The sequence below is a fragment of the Herpailurus yagouaroundi genome, unplaced genomic scaffold, assembly GCF_014898765.1.
Source record: "Herpailurus yagouaroundi ecotype Mexico unplaced genomic scaffold, PumYag 212, whole genome shotgun sequence".
In the NCBI taxonomy this organism is placed as follows: Eukaryota; Metazoa; Chordata; class Mammalia; order Carnivora; family Felidae; genus Herpailurus; species Herpailurus yagouaroundi.
Genome location: NW_024412443.1, coordinates 939,215 through 959,087, shown reverse-complemented (window position 1 = coordinate 959,087; position 19,873 = coordinate 939,215). Strand labels below are relative to the sequence as shown.

At 48.3% G+C, this 19,873-nt stretch overlaps 1 long non-coding RNA gene across 1 annotated transcript; it reads left to right on the top strand.

Annotated features, from left to right (window-relative positions):
• The first annotated feature begins 2,761 nt into the window (after positions 1-2,761).
• Positions 2,762-10,939, top strand: LOC121016621 (uncharacterized). Its single transcript, XR_005784385.1, has 3 exons — positions 2,762-2,862; positions 6,581-6,590; positions 10,927-10,939. It is a non-coding gene; the product is annotated as an uncharacterized LOC121016621 (long non-coding RNA).
• Positions 10,940-19,873: the final 8,934 nt, after the last annotated feature.

The following is a 19,873-nucleotide window of genomic DNA, read 5'->3' as shown; positions in this document are numbered from 1 at the left end:
CTAAAGCAGCAGAAACTGAGGTCAGTGGTTGCAGAGAGAGTGGGGTGAGGGTTGAGCCATGGCTGATGGGTAGTATACATGTGTCTGTGATGGAAATGTTCTAGGAGTACATAATGGTCAAGGTTGTATAATTCTGTGAATGTACGTAATGTCACGTCAATGTATAATTTAAAAAGATCAGAATAAAATTTTATCTGAAGTTATGTTTTATTTACAAAGAAAATATCTAAGGCCGTTAAATATCTCTATACAAACCACAAAAATTACAAAGAACGCAATGACAGCAGAAGGGCAGTCATCCTTTGGGGTTGCAGCCAACATGAGCCGCTGCTCAGGAGCTAAGGCTGGTTGCCCAGCTGCAGCAGGTGGTTGCTCCAGCCCGTCCATGACCCCGCCAGCTGGGGCTGGAGGCTGCTCAGGTTGTGGGTCCACCAAAGGGGCAGGTGGCTCTTCCAGCTCCTGACAGTGAATCAGAGCTGGGACTACCACTTGCACTAGTGGGGACGCTGCAGGGAGGGTCACCGCTTCTTCTAATTGCTGAGCTCCAGAAAGAGTGGTGGCTTCAGGCAGCCTGGGCTGTGAAGCTGCAGTGGGCACCACAGAGATAGTGGGGGCTAGCTCCTGAGGGACATCTGGATCTTGCTCTGGAGCTGGTGCCATAGCTTCAAGAATAGAAACTGTCATCACCATGATTGCCATTCCATGGCCCTTCCAAATAAAGGAAACCTCTCCCGCAGACATTGTCATCTGAGTCAAAGAACCCACCAGGAAGAATTCTCCCCAGATGGCAGGCTAATGGAACAGTGATATGAGACTATGCACTCCTCCTAGCCCAACCGCAGTCTCAGGAAACATGCACTGTGTGGCATACCCTGTCCCCTCCACATGCCCACATCTCCCACACAGAGTCCTCCTCACCCACAGACTCTGGCTCATTGGGCTCAAGGTATCTCCACAATGAGAAGAGAAAGTGGGCACGGCGCTCCAGCTCTGAGCCTTGCATGTCGAGCCTCACGTATGCCAGCAGCATTTTCAGGCTGAGGAATTCTGGGGGCTGGAAAAATTCCTCAGGGTAGTAGTCCATCCAGGTGCCCAAAATGGAGGAGATGGCCCTGGCGATACAAAAGTAGCCAGAAGAATTAGGACGAGGTGCTCCTCCCGCACTGATGTCTCAGGACATCCCTGTTGGACCTGGCCTCTATGCCTCCTGCTCCTGGCTGTCCAGAGGGTGTTCCTACACCTTGTCCACCTGTGACTTCGGAGTCCTGCTTGAGATAGTTTAGTCACTGAAGAGGGGCTGGCCAAAGTCTTTTTGACTGGGACCCGTTAACCAATGATGTGGCCAAGTCTGTCCTTCTTGGGGAAGCCAGACATATTCCTTGGTGTGTCCACCTGCCTACCTCCCACTTGAACTGAACTCCGTGCGTGAGTGGCGGGGTGGTGTCAGGATGAGTCAGTGCCTTCACTGCACACCTAGTGCTCCATGAAAATCTGAAGAAATATGGGACAAAGGGACTCTGTCTCTTACCTGGGCTTGCTGGGACCCTCCTCATACCTTAAATGTGACAACCTGTGCCTATATGCTGCCTCATTCACTCAGTGCACATGTGGGTGTCTTCCCACTGACACTGGTCTCCCACAGGGTGGGAGATATCTGGTCCTTGAACTCTCAATGGGTCCCCTGAACACTTGCTAAGCACCCACTGTTGAAGTTCCACAAGGTGGTGAGCGTACTGCTCCCCAAAACCTTTAATCTGGGTCCCCTGGTGGGGGTGGAGGCAGGGCTGGGAGTGGGAAGGGATAGGGTTGGACTCTCTAAGGGGCTGACTCTGTCCTCTGGTGCCCTTTTCTATTTCACTGTGCCCACAGCCTATCCTCTAACCTACAGGACAGGACCCCTTTCCTTGCTTCCAAACAGAAGCCCTCAGACCTTTGCCCTCTCACAGGACTCTCAGATGTGTGGGATGCTGGGTCCTGCAGCCCCCCCCCCCAGTCCTGGCACTGCCCTCTTGGAGAAGGAAGGCCTTCTAGCATGACCTCAGCCTACTCACATTTTCTCCTGCTTCCAGGGTCCGCCATCCTCCTCAGTGTCAGGAAGGAAGCAGCCATATCTGGAGGAGGCCAGAAGGGCATCATATAAGCTGTCCTGTGGATACTACCTCTTGTCATATCCAGGGTCACTGACTGCTGACTAGAATGGAGCTCTGGAGGGGAGGGTGCTGTCTGCTCTGTGCATTGGATTCCATTCAGCTCCTACAGAAGTGCCTGCATGTAGTGGGGCTTCCTGTATGTTTGATGATTTTTAGGGCCCCATTCCACCCCATCACACATATTGGAGTGGGCCTGGGCCTCATGCTTATTCCCCAGTATTTTGCTCTGGTTTGCCCCAGGATTCATACCCCCACATGGAGCCTCACATCTCATTTTCAAATGGGATAACAGCCCAACTCAATACCTGGTGACATTGAGTGATGAGGCAAAAACCTCATCATGGGGTAGAGGACAATGATATCCCAGGGAAGACACAGCCCTGCCAGCAGACCTTTCTACAGGGCCAGGGTCGCTTTCCGTGCAGGGCCCCACTGTGTCCCTGTAATTATTCTACCCTGATCAGAGAAACAAACTGAGACTCAGGAAGGTTTGGTGAATTTCCCTAGAGTCAAAGCCTTAAGGGGCTGAATCAAACTGGGCTGCGGAGGGCAGGGTGCTCACCTCATAAACAATAGTTCCAGGACCTGTTGGGTGGTAGCAAAAGCTCTGTACATGCCCAAGAATGTGCAGAGGTAGGTGTGGTCTCTCCCCAGGAAGGCAGGCACCAGGTGCTCCACTCGCTGTTCCAATAGCATCCAGCCTCCTTCGATGGTCTACTCCACACAGTTCTCATTCTCATTCACGGGTGCGGCCATTTTACCCTGAGGTAGAACAGAGGAGGAGCACAAAGTCAGACACAGCACCATGGACATCAGGAGGGTTGGGGTCCAGAAGGCAGACCAAAACCTCCAGCCCTGAGTGACTTGTGGCAAGAGTGAGACCTGGGTGCCCACAGTAGGAAAAAGGATCTTGGCATTCACATGAGAATTTGAGGTGGGGAATTACTGAACACGTTAGGATCTGAGGTCAGATTGTTAGAGGAGTATGGACAGCACCTCCCTGCATTAACAGCATCGTCCCTGTGATTACCAACAACACACTCCATTCTAGAGATCAGAAAACAGGCATTTCCTGGGATGGGGTTGGAATCAGGATAATAGGGCATGTAGGATTTTCAGTGCAGCACTGTGACATGGCAAAAGAAAAGAATCATGTGAAATCACCACAACTGTGAAGGGCTGAATGGGTGTGGTAACCAGTGTCCCTTCTGGAATGTTGTCTAGGCAGTAAGGCCCTTGTTCCTGATCTGGAGGGGCTCCAGGGATGTTTTCCTTGGCAACCAAACTGAAGGGCAACAACATAATATCATGAACTGCAAGTCCCTTTGGGAAAATATCCCTGTTCATCATGATCATGTGCCAGATGTGGAGAAGGTGTGGAAGGATGGCCAGGCCAACAGGAACACTTGGAAAGAGGAGGTGGGAAAATATGTACAATAGTGCACACATGCTCTAGACAGAATGGGACATGAAATGGTTTCAGGTCTCTTTTCTGGTATTCCTACAGACATGTGGAGAGTGACTTTTTATCTGGCCATGGCAAGGGCTGGGCCATGAGAACATGTTTGGGGAGGAGATCGGGTTCCAGGTTCATCTGGGGACAGGAGTCTATGAGGGAGTCCAGGGGAGTAGCAGTGTGTCTTCTGTGCCCTGGGATCCTTTCATTGCCTCTGGGCCCTGGGTGTTGGATCTCCCCGGTCCCTGCACTCACCCTGAGCCAGAACTTCATCCTGTTGGCAGCACAGGGCTTCCTCCTGTCCTTCAGAGAAGTAGAGCAGGGTCTCTCATCATTCAGCTCCTGCCCCATCTCTGCAGTGTGTCTCTATAAAGACAATGCCCAGCAGCCAGGCAGGAAGCCTTAGAGCCCTGTCTGACTGCCTTTACTTGTCCTCAGACACTTGTGACTCCATTCCAGACATACAACACCACAGTGTGCACAGACCTCCACCAAAGAGGAAAAAGCAACACATCTTCAGGGCCTTTGATTAACTCTGGAACAGGTTAGAGACACCGCAGGGATCCCTTTTCCCTCCTTCCCATCATGGTGGCCATGATGGAACCACCAGGTTGTCCACTGCCATCCAACCTCTTCCAGTCCAGAACAGGACCTCCCCACATGTCCTGCTTTCCCTGCAAATGAACAGGAGGGGTTGGGGCTGCCCAGGATGGCTTAGAGCAGTGGCCTGACTTGAACTGGTCTGCTCTAGGCTGCTCTATGTACCTTACAGGACCTCCTGAAAAAGAGCCTGAGGCATCGTGAGTGTGGGTTAAGGAAACTTTCAATGTCCAAATAATCCTGCACACTGGGGTTTCTGGAAACCAGAGCCCCAGTAAGTCGAGTAACAACAAGAGAACATCTCTAACTGTCACTGTCTGTGACTAGATGAGCCTGGTATTGAACCTTACTAGAACATGGTTGCCTGGTTACAGGGGTTCCATGTTCTGTTATGGTCTCTGATCAAGGAAGTGACTTCACTGCCTAGGATCCTCTGAGTCCCCTCCTGCGATAACACCTATGAAATAGTGCTCTGGTTTGCTGACTGCTCATCCCCATCCTCCATGAAGTGCACATGTGTACACAGTTATATCAATGTACCCCTCTCCACAGCCCCCTGCGAAGGTCTGGGTGCAACCATGTTCCTGGCTTTGAGACATGTCTGGGTTCAGACACAACTCCTCATTCTTCCGTTTCTGACCCCAGATAAGCGATTGTGTGTCTCAACGGTGGTCTGTGTCTTTCCTGCACAATGGAGATTATTCTAGCATGTACTTCCTCAGGATGTCCTCAGATATATGTGAGATGATACCTATGAAATTGGAGGAGTGGTGTAGGAAATTCATCCAACCGCATTTACTTCATCTCTTTACCTCCTCTGATTCTGCTGTTCGTCAGGTATCACCCTACAGTCCTTACTGGTGTGTGTTTGTGAGTGCGTGTGTGTGTTTGCGTGTGTGTGTGTATGGGTGTGTTGACTGGAGCTCACTTTCTGGACGCCCAAAAGACAACAACCCCCCTAGAAAGGGATGGCCAAAACCTTCCCAAGAGTATAGGCTCTCTAAATTCCAAAGCAAACCCTAAAGAAGGGATTGGAGCTGTGGCCTAGAAGGTCACAACTCACTTTTACCTCAGATTTGCCAGTTGTGTGCCAGGAGCCATTCCCTCCCTTCCCACTGGGTACAATGGGGACAGGGTGGCACTCAGTGGGTTGCCCTGGCCTGGGGTCCTCCTCAGAGAAGAACATGCTGGAATGTCTCCTGTTACACTCCTCACCCCCACGCCACCTCCATGTCTGCACACAGTTATGTTAACACAACCTTTTCCAGAGCCCCCTCAGATTTTATTTATTTATTTATTTATTTATTTATTTATTTTTTTTTTTTCTGAGACAGAGAGAGACAGAGCATGAGTAGGGGAGGGGCAGAGAGAGAGGGAGACACAGAATCAGAAGCAGGCTCCGAGCCGTCAGCACAGAGCCTGATGCGGGGCTCGAACTCACAAACCGTGAGATCATGACCTGAGCTGATGTCGGTAGCTCAACCGACTGAGCCACCCAGGCGCCCCCCAAGATTTTATTTAAAGTCTAGTTAGTTAACCTATACAGTAATATTGGTTTCAAGAGTAGAATTTAATAATTCATTACTTATATATAACACCCCATCCCAGTGTTATATAACAGTGCACATCCCAACAAGTGTCCTCCTTAATGCCCATCACCAATTTAGCCTATCTCCCCATCCACCTCTTCTCCAGAAGTACTCAGTTTGTTCTCTGTAGTTAAGAGTCTCTTATGTTTTGCCTCCCTCCCTGTTTTTACCTTATGTTTCTTCCCTTTCCCTATGTTCCTCTGTTTTGTTTCTTAAACTCCACATATGAGTGAAATCATATGGTATTTGTCTTTCTCTGACTCACTGCCCTTAGCATAATACACTCTAGTTCCATCTATATCATTGCAAAGGGCAAGATTTCATTCTTTTTCATGGCTGAGTAATATTCCATTATATACATACACCACATATTCTTCTTTTTTTTTTTAATGTTTCTTTATTTGTGAGAGAAAGACACAATGCGAGTGGGTTAGGGGCAGAGAGAGAGGGAGACACAGAAGCAGAAGCAGGCTCCAGGCTCTGAGCTGTCAGCACAGAGCCCGAGGCAGAGCTCGAACTCATGAGCTATGAGATCATGACCTGAGCCTAAGTCGGACACTCAACTGACTGAGCCACCCAGGTGCCCAATACATCTTTTTTATCCATTCATCAGTCCATGGATATTTGGGCTCTTTCCATAATTTGGCTATTATTGATAGTGGTGCTATAAACTTTGGGGTGCATGCATCCCTTCAAATCAGTACTTTTGTATCTTTTGAGTAAATACCCAGTAGTGTAATTGTTGGGTTGTAGGATAGTTCTATCTTTAACTGTTTGAGTGAGAGCTCTATTCCTGTTCTCACAGAGGGCCCTCTTCGCCCTGGGGTTTCACGTGTCCTTTTCTGGGTGCTTGTGCTCGGGCGGGAGGCGGGGAGCTCAAGCTCACTGTTTCAGGGACATGAAACCTATTAGATCAAGGGCCCCATGCCCCTAACTTCATTTAACCTTATATCTTCTGTAAAGGCCTTTCTGCAAATATAGTCACACTGGGCACTAGAGTTCAACGTATGAATTTTTAACAGGACACAGTCAGTCCATACACACTCCTCCAGCCCTGTGCCCCTATCAAAACTGCTTGCAGCACACAGCTCTGTTCCCTGAGAACCTTCAAAGCACTGGATCCTCAGATTCCTCTCACCACAGATTTTCTCCTTCTCTCTCCCCAATTCAAATGCCTCAACACTGGCACGTGCACAGTCTTTCTCTCTCTTTTCCCTTTCATTCAGTTATGGTCTGTAAGTGTATACATGTAATACTGAAATATTTTGAAAAATGACAAGCTCTCCTCATAATTTCTGTAGCAGCAAGCACAGAGCTGAATGTATTGTTTCCTTCAGGAAGGGCAAGACCTGTCAGTCACTCACAGTCTCTCTGAACCGGCCACACTGCTGATCTTAGGTAGAATTTTTGGGAAGTGTGGAGTTCTGGAAAGAGTGAATGTCAGGGACATAAATGAGTTGGTGTCAGCTGCTGATATGTTGGCACTCAAAAGCAGTAGATTGAGGTGTGGTAACGTGCTGATTTACAGGAATGAGGAGATTGCATTGATTGGCATGCTTTAGAAATGTGTTCACTGATGGGGGTGGCTATGGTAGAGTAGAGCTTCCCACAAATGTCCACATGCTCACCCCATGAATTTGGGAATATGCTACTTTACACGGCAATAGAGACTTTGTAGATGTGATTAGATTAAGGAACTTGATCTGAGATTAGCCTGGAAGGGCCAATGTAATCACAAGGGTCCATGTAAGTGAAAGAGGGAGAGTCAGTGTCAAGATAATGTGATATGAGAGTAACTGATCAGACGTGGCCGGCTTTGGAGATGGAACGGGCTCTGAGCTGACAATGTGGGCATCTTCTAGAAGCTGGAAGGGACAACAAACAGATTCTTCCATGGAGCCTCCAGAAAGAAACACAGCCCTGCTGCCATGTTGAATTTAGTGCAGTGAGACTCATTGTGGACTTTTCATGTTCAGACCATAAGAATAAGTTGGTGTAGTTTGAAAAAACTAAGTTTGTGGTAATCTGTTACAATAGAAATAGGAGGCTCCTAGGGTGGTCATTGACGGATATAGATGATTGAAAAATGAACCAAGTCCCTGAGAACTTTCCCAGGCTTTGGGCATTTCAGTGCAGTCTGTGTCATCCTGCCCCTGAATTCACAGCCACTCTTCCCTGTTGACTAATAGCGCTTGATAAAGGGGAAAATCTCCTGAGATCTAAGGTCATATCTCAAAACACGTGTGTCCAAAGCTCACCAGATCTTGAGTCACATCTCACAGGAAATTGACAGCAGGAGGAACTCCCTGGTCTTGCCTGGTATCTGCAAGGCACACCGCCAGGGCTGGGACATTTTTGGATGGGGACTGCTGCGACATCCAGGGTTGTACAAAAGCCAACAGACACCATAAGCAATTCACACGAAGGGCCTCGCTCATACTTTCTGCCGCTCCCAGCCTTTAGGTACACTAGAGCTAAATACGGACCAATGAAATAAGAACAAATGGGAGGGACTGGAAGCCCCTTTGTCAACTGAACTACAGGACAGAGAAACCTGAGGGCAGGAGGGGAAGGGAGAAACAACGTGCACAGAAAGTGGCTTCTGACACTTGAGACATTTGAGCATAGTCTGTGTCTATCCTGAGTCCGTAAAACGAAGCCACAGTCCCCTGTTCACAAGTATCCTGTGATCTACAGACAATTCTCTGGAGATACAAGGCCAAATCATGCGAAATCATACTGCACCTCTCAGGAGATCTCAGGACAAATCTCACATGAACTCAGCAGGAGTGGGAACTCACTAACCCAGTCTGGTTTGGGCAGGACAGGGACATTCATGGATTGGGGACACCTAGGAATACCTGGGGTCCCACAAATGTCTTCAGACTCCAACATTAAAATACCATAAAGTGTCTCTACTAGTACTCCCCATCCCTCCCAGCATTCTAAGAGCAGTGTAGGTAACAAGGACCACTGACCTAGGAAAGAATGGCTGTGAGAAGAAAAGCTAGGAAAAACAACAACAACAACATAAAAGGGAAAAAAACAACAACAACAAGATAAAAGGGGCCAGCCAGATGCCTGAGGCCACATGCTCCCCATGAATTCTTTTGGCTTCTGTAATCTTGTTTGCCTCCTGCCTCCACCAACTATCCATGTAGCACCACTGATAAGGACCCCTCTATTTTCCTATTGTCTCTCAACTGCCTAGCATCACAGCTAGATAAGGAGGCGAATGCCAAGGTACAGCGATCAGCCTTTGGAGGTGACTCCACTGGGGCATCATGCGTTTACAATAAACAGTTTTTTCTGATTCCCCGAGTTCTGTGGCTTGTCCCTTTCTGGGTACTGAGTATTTGCTGTAACAGCTGGACTTCATATTGTTCATGTTAAACTAGAGGTGATACAAACAGGAGGTCAGGAGGTACAGAGAGAAAGAAAGTACATAGGAGCCACCTCTTCTGAACACACAGGCAGCCTGCCATTGCACCTCCCAGGGTGCAGAAACTTCAGGGTATTCTGTGTCTCTCCTGCCACCAGAGAACACAGCCACCTTGTCCCTGTTGACAAGTCTCCTGTGATCTAGGGGCAGATCTCATGAGATCTATGGCCAAATTTGGCAAGATCTCTTCCAACCTCCTGGAACTTGGCAGGAGTGGGAACTAGGTAGCATAACCTCTTTTGTGCAGGATAAAATAGTAGAGTTGTGATATGCCTGGGTTGGGGACACCTTGGAAAACCTGTGGTCCCACAATAGACCCTGTCATGTCACCAGCACCAAGACACGAGGGGTCGTGTTCATATCCAGTCTGTCTCAGCATCCTAGATGTGGTGGGTGAAACACCTGGCCACAGAAACAGGGGCTGCTGGACCAGACTGGCCCGTTATTCCCAGCAAACTAGAGGCGCAAGACACAGGAGAGAAGGAGGAGTTGGGTGAAGCACAGTGCACAGAAATTGACTCCTGTGAACACAGAAAAATTATCCCTGAGCGCTGTCCTAGACCATGGACACTTAATGCAGTCTGTCTGTCTTGACTCGAAAAGATGCAGCCACCTCTGCTCTGTTGACAAATCTTACGAGATCTCCAGGCCAAATCTCAGGAGATGTCAGGCCAAATATAGCCAGAAGGGGGCAGGCAGGAGAACTCCTTAGTGTAGTCACCTTTGTGCAGTGTAAATAGGCAGGTTAGGACGCTCCTGGTTTGTGGACTGCTACCAACACCCAGGGTCCCACAAACAACCCAAGGCCACCACCATAAGGATATGAGGTCCCTGGCTCATACTTTCCAACTTATCCAGCATTCTAAGAGCAGCGGGGGTAACAACCACCACTAAAATATGGAAGATTTGGCCTGGTGGCCCTTTATTTCTGTGAAGCTAGAGGGGATTGAAACGGGAGGTGAGGAGATGTGGGGGAAAGGAAAGTGCACAGGACCTGGCTCCTCTGAACACACAATAAGCCCTCATTGATTCTCCCGGGCTGTGGAACCTTCAGGGCAGTCTGTGTTTCTTCTAATCTCAGAGCAAACAGCCAACTCTGTCCTGTTGATAGATGTCATGAGATCTAGGGGCAAATCTCATGAGATCTTAGGTCAAATCTGTAGAGATCTTGAGCCAAATCTCACAGGAAGTTGCGGCAGCCAGAACTTCATCGCCTAGCCCAGTTTGTGCAGGGGAATGAGGGAGGGTTGTAATATTCTTGGACTGGGGACACCTAAGAAAACATGGGGTCCCACAATAGCCCCTTCCATGTCACCAACACCAAGACACAAGGGGGCTACTTTGAACTTCCTCTGTCTCTCAGCATTCTCACTACCGAGAGATCATGACCTCAGCAGAAATAAAGAGTGGGGTGGTTAAGCATAAATGTACTTAGATATATGTAATTCTTTCAATTTAACTGGCTAACTGGGCTGGAGTTTCAATATTTACACTATATTTACAGTCATGTGGTTTATAAGAGTTTTCGTACTTGAAAACAATCAATCTTAAGAGGCACTTAATTGATTTCTCAACCACCAGTCGTTTAATTCATACTGTCATGTATCTTGATGTAATTTTTTAAATGTTTTTGAATGTTTATTTATTTTTGAGACAGAGGGACACACAGTGTGAGTGGGGGAGGGGCAGAGAGAAAGGGAGACACAGAATCTGAAACAGGCTCCAGGCTCTGAGCTGTCAGCACAGAGCCCAATGAGGGGCTCAAACCCATGAACCGTGAGATCATGATCTAAGACGAAGTCGGTCGCTGAACCCACTGAGCCACCAGGCGCCCTGATACTGTCATATATCTTAATACTATATGTGTGTAAGCTCAAGCTCACTAATTATGATTTTTAACTTATTGTTTTACTAATTCTTCTATTTAAAAGTCAATGATCGGGGCGCCTGGGTGGCGCAGTCGGTTGGGAGTCTGACTTCAGCCAGGTCACGATCTCACGGTCTGTGGGTTCGAGCCCCGCGTCGGGCTCTGGGCTGATGGCTCAGAGCCTGGAGACTGTTTCCGATTCTGTGTCTCCCTCTCTCTCTGCCCCTCCCCCGTTCATGCTCTGTCTCTCTCTGTCCCAAAAATAAATAAAAACGTTGAAAAAAAAATTTTAAAAGTCAATGATCATTCACTTCTTAAAATACTCATATATATTCATAAAACCTCATATTCATTAATATGTATAAATCACACGCAAACACACACATAGATTTTTACTCTTCTTATTTCCTTCATACAATGTGTACCAGAGGGAGAAACTTTTCCTTCAGCTCAGGAATTACCTTTTGTATATTTTGTGGTGCATATCTAGGGATGCATTTTCTATGTTTTGTGGGACATCGTTTCTCACAGATTACTTAAAAACCCTTGCCTTTAAAACAAGGAATGAGTATAAAGGCAGATATTTTAGGCACTCTAGACATGGCTGATAGCATGCTCCCATGTGCAATTCCTTGTTCTCTTTCCCCTTTATCACCCCTGTGCTGTTGGTTATGGAAGTACCTGATATTTTTGGGAGGGAGAAGGGACAAAATGGAGGAACGCTGGGTTCCTGAATGTCCACATGAAGATTTTTAGTCTCCAATCTAAACACGCACCCAACACTGTCATGTGAGGAAATCTATGGGACATGCTTTTGAAATTTGGGGTGTTCTCTGGTAATTCAGCATAACCTAATATACCTACAAAATGTTTCCCTGCAGATAACTTAGAATTCAGTCTAGTTCCATTAACATTGGCTGTTTCAGTCAGTAGGGCATGAGATTCTTGATCTTGGAGTGTGATTTCATGCCCCAAGTTAGGAGTATAGTTGACTTAAAAAATACAAAATAAATAAGTATTGATAAATGACCCAAGTAAATTAGGCTATAATGACTGAGCTGCTAAATGGTGGGATGGATCCCCTTACCTCTTCATTCAGCCACTGGGAATGAACATCTGAGCATTCAGATAGTGCCAGTGCTGGTAAGGCAGCCAGGTCTTCCCTCTTCCTAGAGGGAATGCTCAAGGTCTAGACAGGAATGTGGAAAGACCATGAAACAAAAATGGGAATGACATGAGCAATGACTCCATAGAAAAAATCGAGGTGCTACAACTGGGTCCTGAGCTCCACCAGGTTAGGTTCTGACAAGGCTGTGCTGAGGAAACATTAATATTTCCTGCAGCAGTGCAAGAACGAGTCAGCCCTGCACAAATCCGAGTATATGTAGCCTGGCAGAAGGCACAGTGGTGCAGACATTCGGAGGCAGAGGTTGGTGTTGTCATAGTGGACATTTGAAAGGAGACCAGGGAGCCTGGAAAGAGCTGGGGAGAGAGCAGAGAGGGAGGGTGAGGAGGGACAGGGCCTGGGGCAGGATGACATTTTCACTACTCTGCTCTAGTGCTGTGTGACAGTATTCCCTCACCCTTAGTGGCTTCCCCATAAACTTAACATCTCACAGGCCCAGGAGACCAGGAATTCAGCAGTGCTCAGCTGAGGGCCCTGACAGAGCCTCTCAGAAGGTTGGGAATGTTGTCATCACTGAAACAGAACCTGCTTCACTCAACCCCTGAACTTACTTCAGGGTGGTGGCAGCATTCAGTCCGCATCAAATGCCTTAGTTCTTCCCTGTTGTCTCTCAGGGCTGGGCTGTGTGTACCTGTCTGTGTCATTACTCAACATGGGGGTGGTTCCCCAGTGTGAGGATCTGAGAGACAACACAGAGAATGACAGTGAGCATGTGGCTGTGCCATGGACATTTTATCAACAAAACTTGGTTGGCTTGGGGACACATTGCCATCTTCTTTGGAACAGAAATCAAACACTAAGTCCATATCACACTCCAGGAAAGAGATTACACAAGGATGTGTTTACAGGATGTGGGGATCCCAGGGAGCCACTGAGGGGAGGAGAAAGTGAAGACCCTGCCAGGGTCAGTGCCTTGCCCAGAATCACAGACTGGTAAAAAGTCAGAACCAGGCATGAACCCAACTCCATATCCTCAAAATGGGGTCCTTGACTTGACCCAGGTTTTCTGAGGGGGCTTGGGAAAAGGTTGTGTTGTTATATCTCTGTGCAGACATGGAAGTGGCGTGGGGGTGAGGCTGAAGAGGAGCATAGCAGAAGACATTCCAGCATGTTCTTCCCTGAGGAGGACCCAAGGCTAGGGCAGCCCACTGAGTGCCACCCTGTTCCCATTGTACCCAGTGGAAAGGGAGGGAATGGCTCATGGCACACTACTGACAAAGTCTACATAAAAGAGAGTTCTGACCTACTAGGCCACAACTCCAATCCTTTCTGTAGCGATTGCTTTAGAAATTAGAGAACCTAAGCTCTTAAGAAATTTTTGGCCATCCTTCCCTAGGTGGGGATGTTATCTCCTGGGACTTCAGAAAATGAGCACTGGTAAACACACATACACACACACACTTGAATGCACACACGTACGCGCACAAGTATGCCCACTTAGGATCAGAGGAGGAGCAGCAGAACCAAAGGAGGTGAGAAGTTGAAGTAAATGTGGTTGGATAAATTTCCATCAGGTGACACCATTCCTCCAATTTCACAGGTATCATCCTACATATGCCTGAGGACATCCTGAGGAAGTACATGCTAGAATTATCTCCACTGGGCAGAAAAGACATGGACCATCCTTGAGAAGCACAATCACGAATCTGGGACCAGAGAGAGGTAAAATGAAGAGTTATGTCTCAACCCAGATATGTCTTACGGCTGGGACCCTGGTTGCCCCAGACCTTCCCAGGGGGCTGTGGAGAGGAGTGCATTGGTGTAACTGTGGACCGATGTGACATTTCATGGAGAATGGGGGTGAGCAGTCAGCAAATAGAGGACTATTTGCATAGGTGTTATCCCAGGAGCAGACTCAGGAGGTGGATCCTAGGCAGTGACATCACTTTGCTCACAATAGGCCTCAGGAGACCTTGGAACTCCTGTAACCTGGCACTCATGTTCTAGTAAGGTCCCATACCAGGCTCACTTGTCTACAGACACAGAGAGTTTGGAATGTTCTCTTGTTGTTTTCCCAGTTACCAGGGCTCTGGATACCAGAAACCCCAGTGTACAGGATTATTCGGATGTTGGAAAGGTTTCTTTCACCCATGTTGGTGATGCCTCAGGATGTTTTCCAGGAGGTCACATAAGGTAATACAGAGCAGCCTAGAGCAGGCCAGGTCAGGTCAGGTCAGGTCACAGCTCTGAGCCATCCCTGGGCACCCCCATCCCCTCGTGTTCAGTTTCAGGGAAAGGGGGACACGTGAGATGCTCCTGTCCTGGACTGGAGGAGGTTGGATGGCAGTGGACGACCTGGTGGACCCATCATGGCCATGCAGATGTCATGCTGGGAAGGAGGGAAAAGGGATCTCTGAGGTGCCTCTAACCTATAACAGGGTTAGTCCAAGGCCCTCAAACCATGTTGCTTCTCCTCCTTGGGGGTGGGGGTGTGTGCACACTGTGGTGTCATATATTTAGAATGAAGTCACATGGGTCTGAGGACAAGTGAAAGCAAGCAGACAGGGCTTTGAGGCCCCTGCCTGCCTGCTGGGCACTGTCTTTATAGAGATGCACTGAAGAGATGGGGCAGGAGCTGAATGATGAGAACCCCTGCTCTACTTCCCTGAAGGACAGGAGGAAGCCCCATGCCATCAGCAGGATGCTGCACTGGCTCAGGGTGAGTGAAGGTACCAGGGAAACCCAACACCCAGGGCCCAGAGGCATTGAAAATAATCCCAGGGCATGGAAAACACACTGATACTCCCCTGGTATCTCTCATAGACTCCTGATCCCAGATGAATCTGGAGCCCCATCTGATCCCCAAACATGCCCTCGTGACCCAGCCCCTGCCATGGCCAGATGCAATGTTACTCTCCACTTATTTGTAAGAATATCAGAAAAGAGATGTGAAACCATTTCACGTCCCATTCTGTCTAGAATATATTGGCATTGTTGTATATGTTTCCTCAACGACTGTTCCCAGGTGTCCCGTTTCACCTGACCACTCTTGCACACCTTCTTCATGTCTCACATATGTTCATGATGAACAGGGAGATTTTTACCCAAAGGACATGGGGCTCATTGTATTATGTCTATTGCTCTGCACTTTGGTTGCCAAGGAACACGCCCCTGGGGCCCCTCCAGATCATTCTGGAAATGAGACCACTTACCTCACCCATTCAGCCCTTCACAAATGTGGGACTGTGACATGATTCCCTTCTGTTACCATGTCGCAGTGCTGCACTGAACATCCTACATGTCCTATTACCCTGATGTAACCTCTGCCAGGAAATGTCCCTGTCTTCTGATCCCTAGAATGGACTGTGGTGTTAGAAATCACAGGGAAAATGCTGTTAATGCAGGGAGGTGCTGTCCATACTCATCTAACAATCTGACCTCAGATCCTAACATGTTCAGTCATTCCCCACCTCAAATTCTCATGTGAATGCCAAGATTCTTTTTCCTACTGTGGGCACCAGGTCTCATTCTTTCGACAAGTCACTGAGGGCTTGGGGGTTTGGTCTGCATTCTGGACCCCAACCCTCCAGATGTCCATGGTGCTGTGTCTGACTTTGTGTCCCTCCTCTGTTCTACCTCAGGATAAAAAGGCCACACCCGTGAACGAGAATGAGAACTGTGTGGAGTGGACCATCGATGCTGGCCTGCTGAAGCAGCCAGTGGAGCACCTGGTGCCCGCCTTCCTGGGAGAGACCTCACCTACTTCTTCACATTCTTGGGCATGTACAGAGCTTTTGCTACCACCCAACAGGTCCTGGAACTATTGTTTATGAAGTAAGCACCCTGACCTTCACAGCCTAGTGTAATTCAGCCCCTTAAAGCTTTGAGTCTAAGGAAAGTCACCAAACCTCCATGAGTGTCACTTTGTTCCTCTGATCAGAGTAGAATAACTACAGGTAGTCAGTGGGGGCCCTGCATGGAAAGTGACCATGGCCCTGTGGAAAGGTCTGCTGGCAGCGCTGTGTCTGTGCTGGGTCATCTTTGTCCTTTTCCCCATGATCAAGTTTCTGCCTCATCCCTCCCTGTCATCAGGTGTTGAGTTGGGCTGTTTTCCCATTTGAAAAGGAGATTTGAGGTTCTGTGTGTCTGAGTCCTGGGTCAAACAGTCAAGGATATCCAGGATGAGCAGGATGCCCAGACCCACACCAATATGTGTGATGGAGCTGATTGGGGGCCTATCATTCATCAAACATACAGGAAGCCCCACTACGTGCAGGCACTTCTGTAGGAGCTGACTAGGATCCAATGCACAGAGCAGACAGCACCCTCCCCTCCAGAGCTCCATTCTAGTCACCATTCAGTGACCCTGGATATGACAAGAGGTAGTATCCACAGGACACCTGATATGATGCCCTTCTGGCCTCCTCCAGATATGGCTGCTTCCTTCCTGACACTGAGGAGGATGGCGGACCCTGGAAGCAGGAGAAAATGTGAGTAGGCTGAGTTCATGCTGGAGGGCCTTCCTTTCCAAGAGAGCAGTGCTGAGACTGTGCATGGGAAGGGCTGCAGGACCCAGCATCCCACACATGAGAGTCCTGTGAGAGGGCAGAGTTCTGAGGGCTTCTCCCTGGAAGCAAGGAAAGGGGTCTTGTCCTGTCTGGTAGAAGATGGGCTGTGGGCACAGTGAGACAGCAGAGGGCGACCAAGGACAGATTCTGCCCCTTAGAGAGTCCAATCCCATCCCCTCCACTCACAGTCTTGCCTCCACCCCCATCAGGGGACCCAGAATAAAGGTTTTCGGGGGCATCACGCTCACCACCTTGTGGAACTTCGACAGTGTGTGCTTAGCAAGAGTTCAGGAGACACAGTGAGGGCTCAACGACCACATATCACCCACCCTATGGGAGACCAGTGTCAATGGGAGGACACCCACATGTGCACTAAGTGAATGAGGCAGCATAGAGACACAGGTCGTCACGTTTAAGGTATGAGGAGGGTCCCAGCAAGCCCAGGCAAGAGACAGAGTCCCTTTGTCCCGAATTTGTTCAGATTTTCATGTAGCACTAGTGTATGCAGTGAAGGCACTGACTCATCCTGACACCACCCCTCTACTCATGCACGGAATTGAATTCTAGTGAGAGGTAGGCAGGAGGACACACCAAAGAGTATGTCTGGCTTCCTCAAGAAGGACAGAGATGACCACATCATTGGTTAAGGTGTTCCCATCAAATAGAATTTTGACAGTTCCTCGTCAGTGACCAGGACTCTCTCAGGCGGGACTGCCAAATCACAGGTGGACAAGGTATAGAACCACCCTCTGTACATCCAGGAGCAGGAGGCATAAAGGCCAGGTCCCACAGGCCTTTCCTGAGACATCAGTGCGGGAGGAACACCCCATGTTTATTGTTCTGGCTACTTTTGTATCCCCAGGGCCATTTCCTCCATCCTGGGCACCTGGCTGGACCACTACCCCGAGGACTTTTTCCAGCCCCCATATTTCATCAGCCTGAAGATGCTGCTGGCATACGTGAGGCTCAACATGCCCGGCTCCAAGCTGCAGCACCACACCCGCCTTCTCTACTCAACGTGGAGAAACTGTGAGCCCAATGAGTCAGAGCCTCTGGGTGATGAGGACTCTGGGTGGGAGATGTGGGCATGTGGATGGGACAAGGTTTGCCACACAGAGCACGTTTCCTGAGACTGCGAGTGGGCTAGGAGTTGTGAGTAGTCTCAGATCACTGTTCCACTAACCTGCCATCTGGGAGACTTCCTCCTGGTGGGTTCTTTGACTCAGATGACAATGTCTGCGGGAGAGGTTTCCTTTATTTGGAAGGGCCATGGAATGGCAATCACGGTGATGACACTTTGTATTCTTGAAGCTATGGTACCAGCTCCAGAGCAAGATCCAGATGTCCCTCAGGAGCTAGCCCCCGCTATCTCTGTGGTGCCTACTGGAACTTCGCAGCCCAGGCTGCCTGAAGCCACCACTCATTCTAGAGCTCAGCAGTTAGAGGAAGCAGTGACCCTCCCTGCAGCGTCCCCACCAGTGCAAGTGGTAGTCCCAGCTCTGATTCACTGTCAGGAGATGGAAGAGCCACCTGCCCTTTTGGTGGACCCACAACCTGAGCAGCCTCCAGCCCCAGCTGGCGGGGTCATGGACGGGCTGGAGCAACGACCTGCTGCAGCTGAGCAACCAGCCTCAGCTCCCGAGCAGCGCCTCATGTTGGCTGCAGCCCCAAAAGATGAATTCCCTGACCCTGTCATTGCGTTGTTGGTAATTTTTGTTGTTTGTATAGAGGTATTTACTGTCCTTATGTATTGTTTTATAAATAAAACATAAATTAACTTCAAAAAAATTTACTCTGATCCTTTTTTTTTTTAATTTTCTTTAACGTTTATTTATTTTTGAGACAGAGAGAGACAGAGCATGAACAGAGGAGAGTCAGAGAGAGAGGGAAACACAGAATCTGAAACAGGCTCCAGGCTCTGAGCTGTCAGCACAGAGTCCAACGCGGGGCTTGAACTCACGGACCGTGAGATCATGACCTGAGCTGAAGTTGGACGCTTAACCAACTGAGCTAGCCAGGCACCCCTACTCTGATCCTGTTAAATTACAACTTCAAGTGTCATCACATACATTCACAGGATTTTACATCCGTGACCACTATGTACTCCTAGAACATTTCCATCACAGAGACATGTGTACTACTAATCACCCACGGCTCATTCCCTCACCCTAGTCTCTGCAACCACCGATCTCGGTTTCTGCTGCTTTAGCTCCTCTAAAATTTTCAGGTATGCAAACACACAACATGGCCTGTTGTGTCTGGCTACAACATAAGGGTGATTAATACTTGGTTAAAATTTCAATGAAACTAATATTTTTATGACAGAGGAATATTCTCCAAAGAACAAAGATTATGTGAAGTGCCTACTTGAAATATCTTCATTATCTGGCATGGGGACCCTTTGAGGTTTGACACAAGAGCAGAATCCAGAAGAGAAATGTCTGAACCAGAGCGATACCTTGAAAATCTTTCATTTTCCTGGACAGGCCATGTTGATATTGGTCTAATGTGAATATTATAAAAATACCTAAATGAAATATTCAATATTCCATGTATGCTAATCTATTAGGCCATAAAGTATAAAGTTCTTAAAGGTTTTCTACAGGTGACATTTATTTAGTAAAATAAATATTTAAATAATGAGAACAGGCACCAAGGTGGCTCAATCGGTTGAGTTTCCAAGTCAAATTTGGCTAAGGTCATGATCTCATGGTTCTTGAGATCAAGTCCCAAGTCAGGCTCTGCAATGACAGCTTGAAGCCCTGGTCAGGATTCTCCTTCTTGCTCTTTCCAAATAAATAGATATGAAAAAATAAATAAATACGGAGAGAAAATTTATTCTTTGAAGAAATAATTACCCATAAGACATGGTGTCATCTTCCCAGTCCTTTTGCTTTGAGTGCAGCAGGTGTCTGTGTTTGTGTCTACGAGTGGTGTGACAGGTTGGGTGTGGAAGGATCCTGGACTATGGTCTTGTAGTACATGATGTCCCCACAGTGGACAGGCACAGTCCTGTCCCATTCTGCATTCTCAGTGGCCACACATCATCATTTACTCTGCGTCTCCAGAAACTGA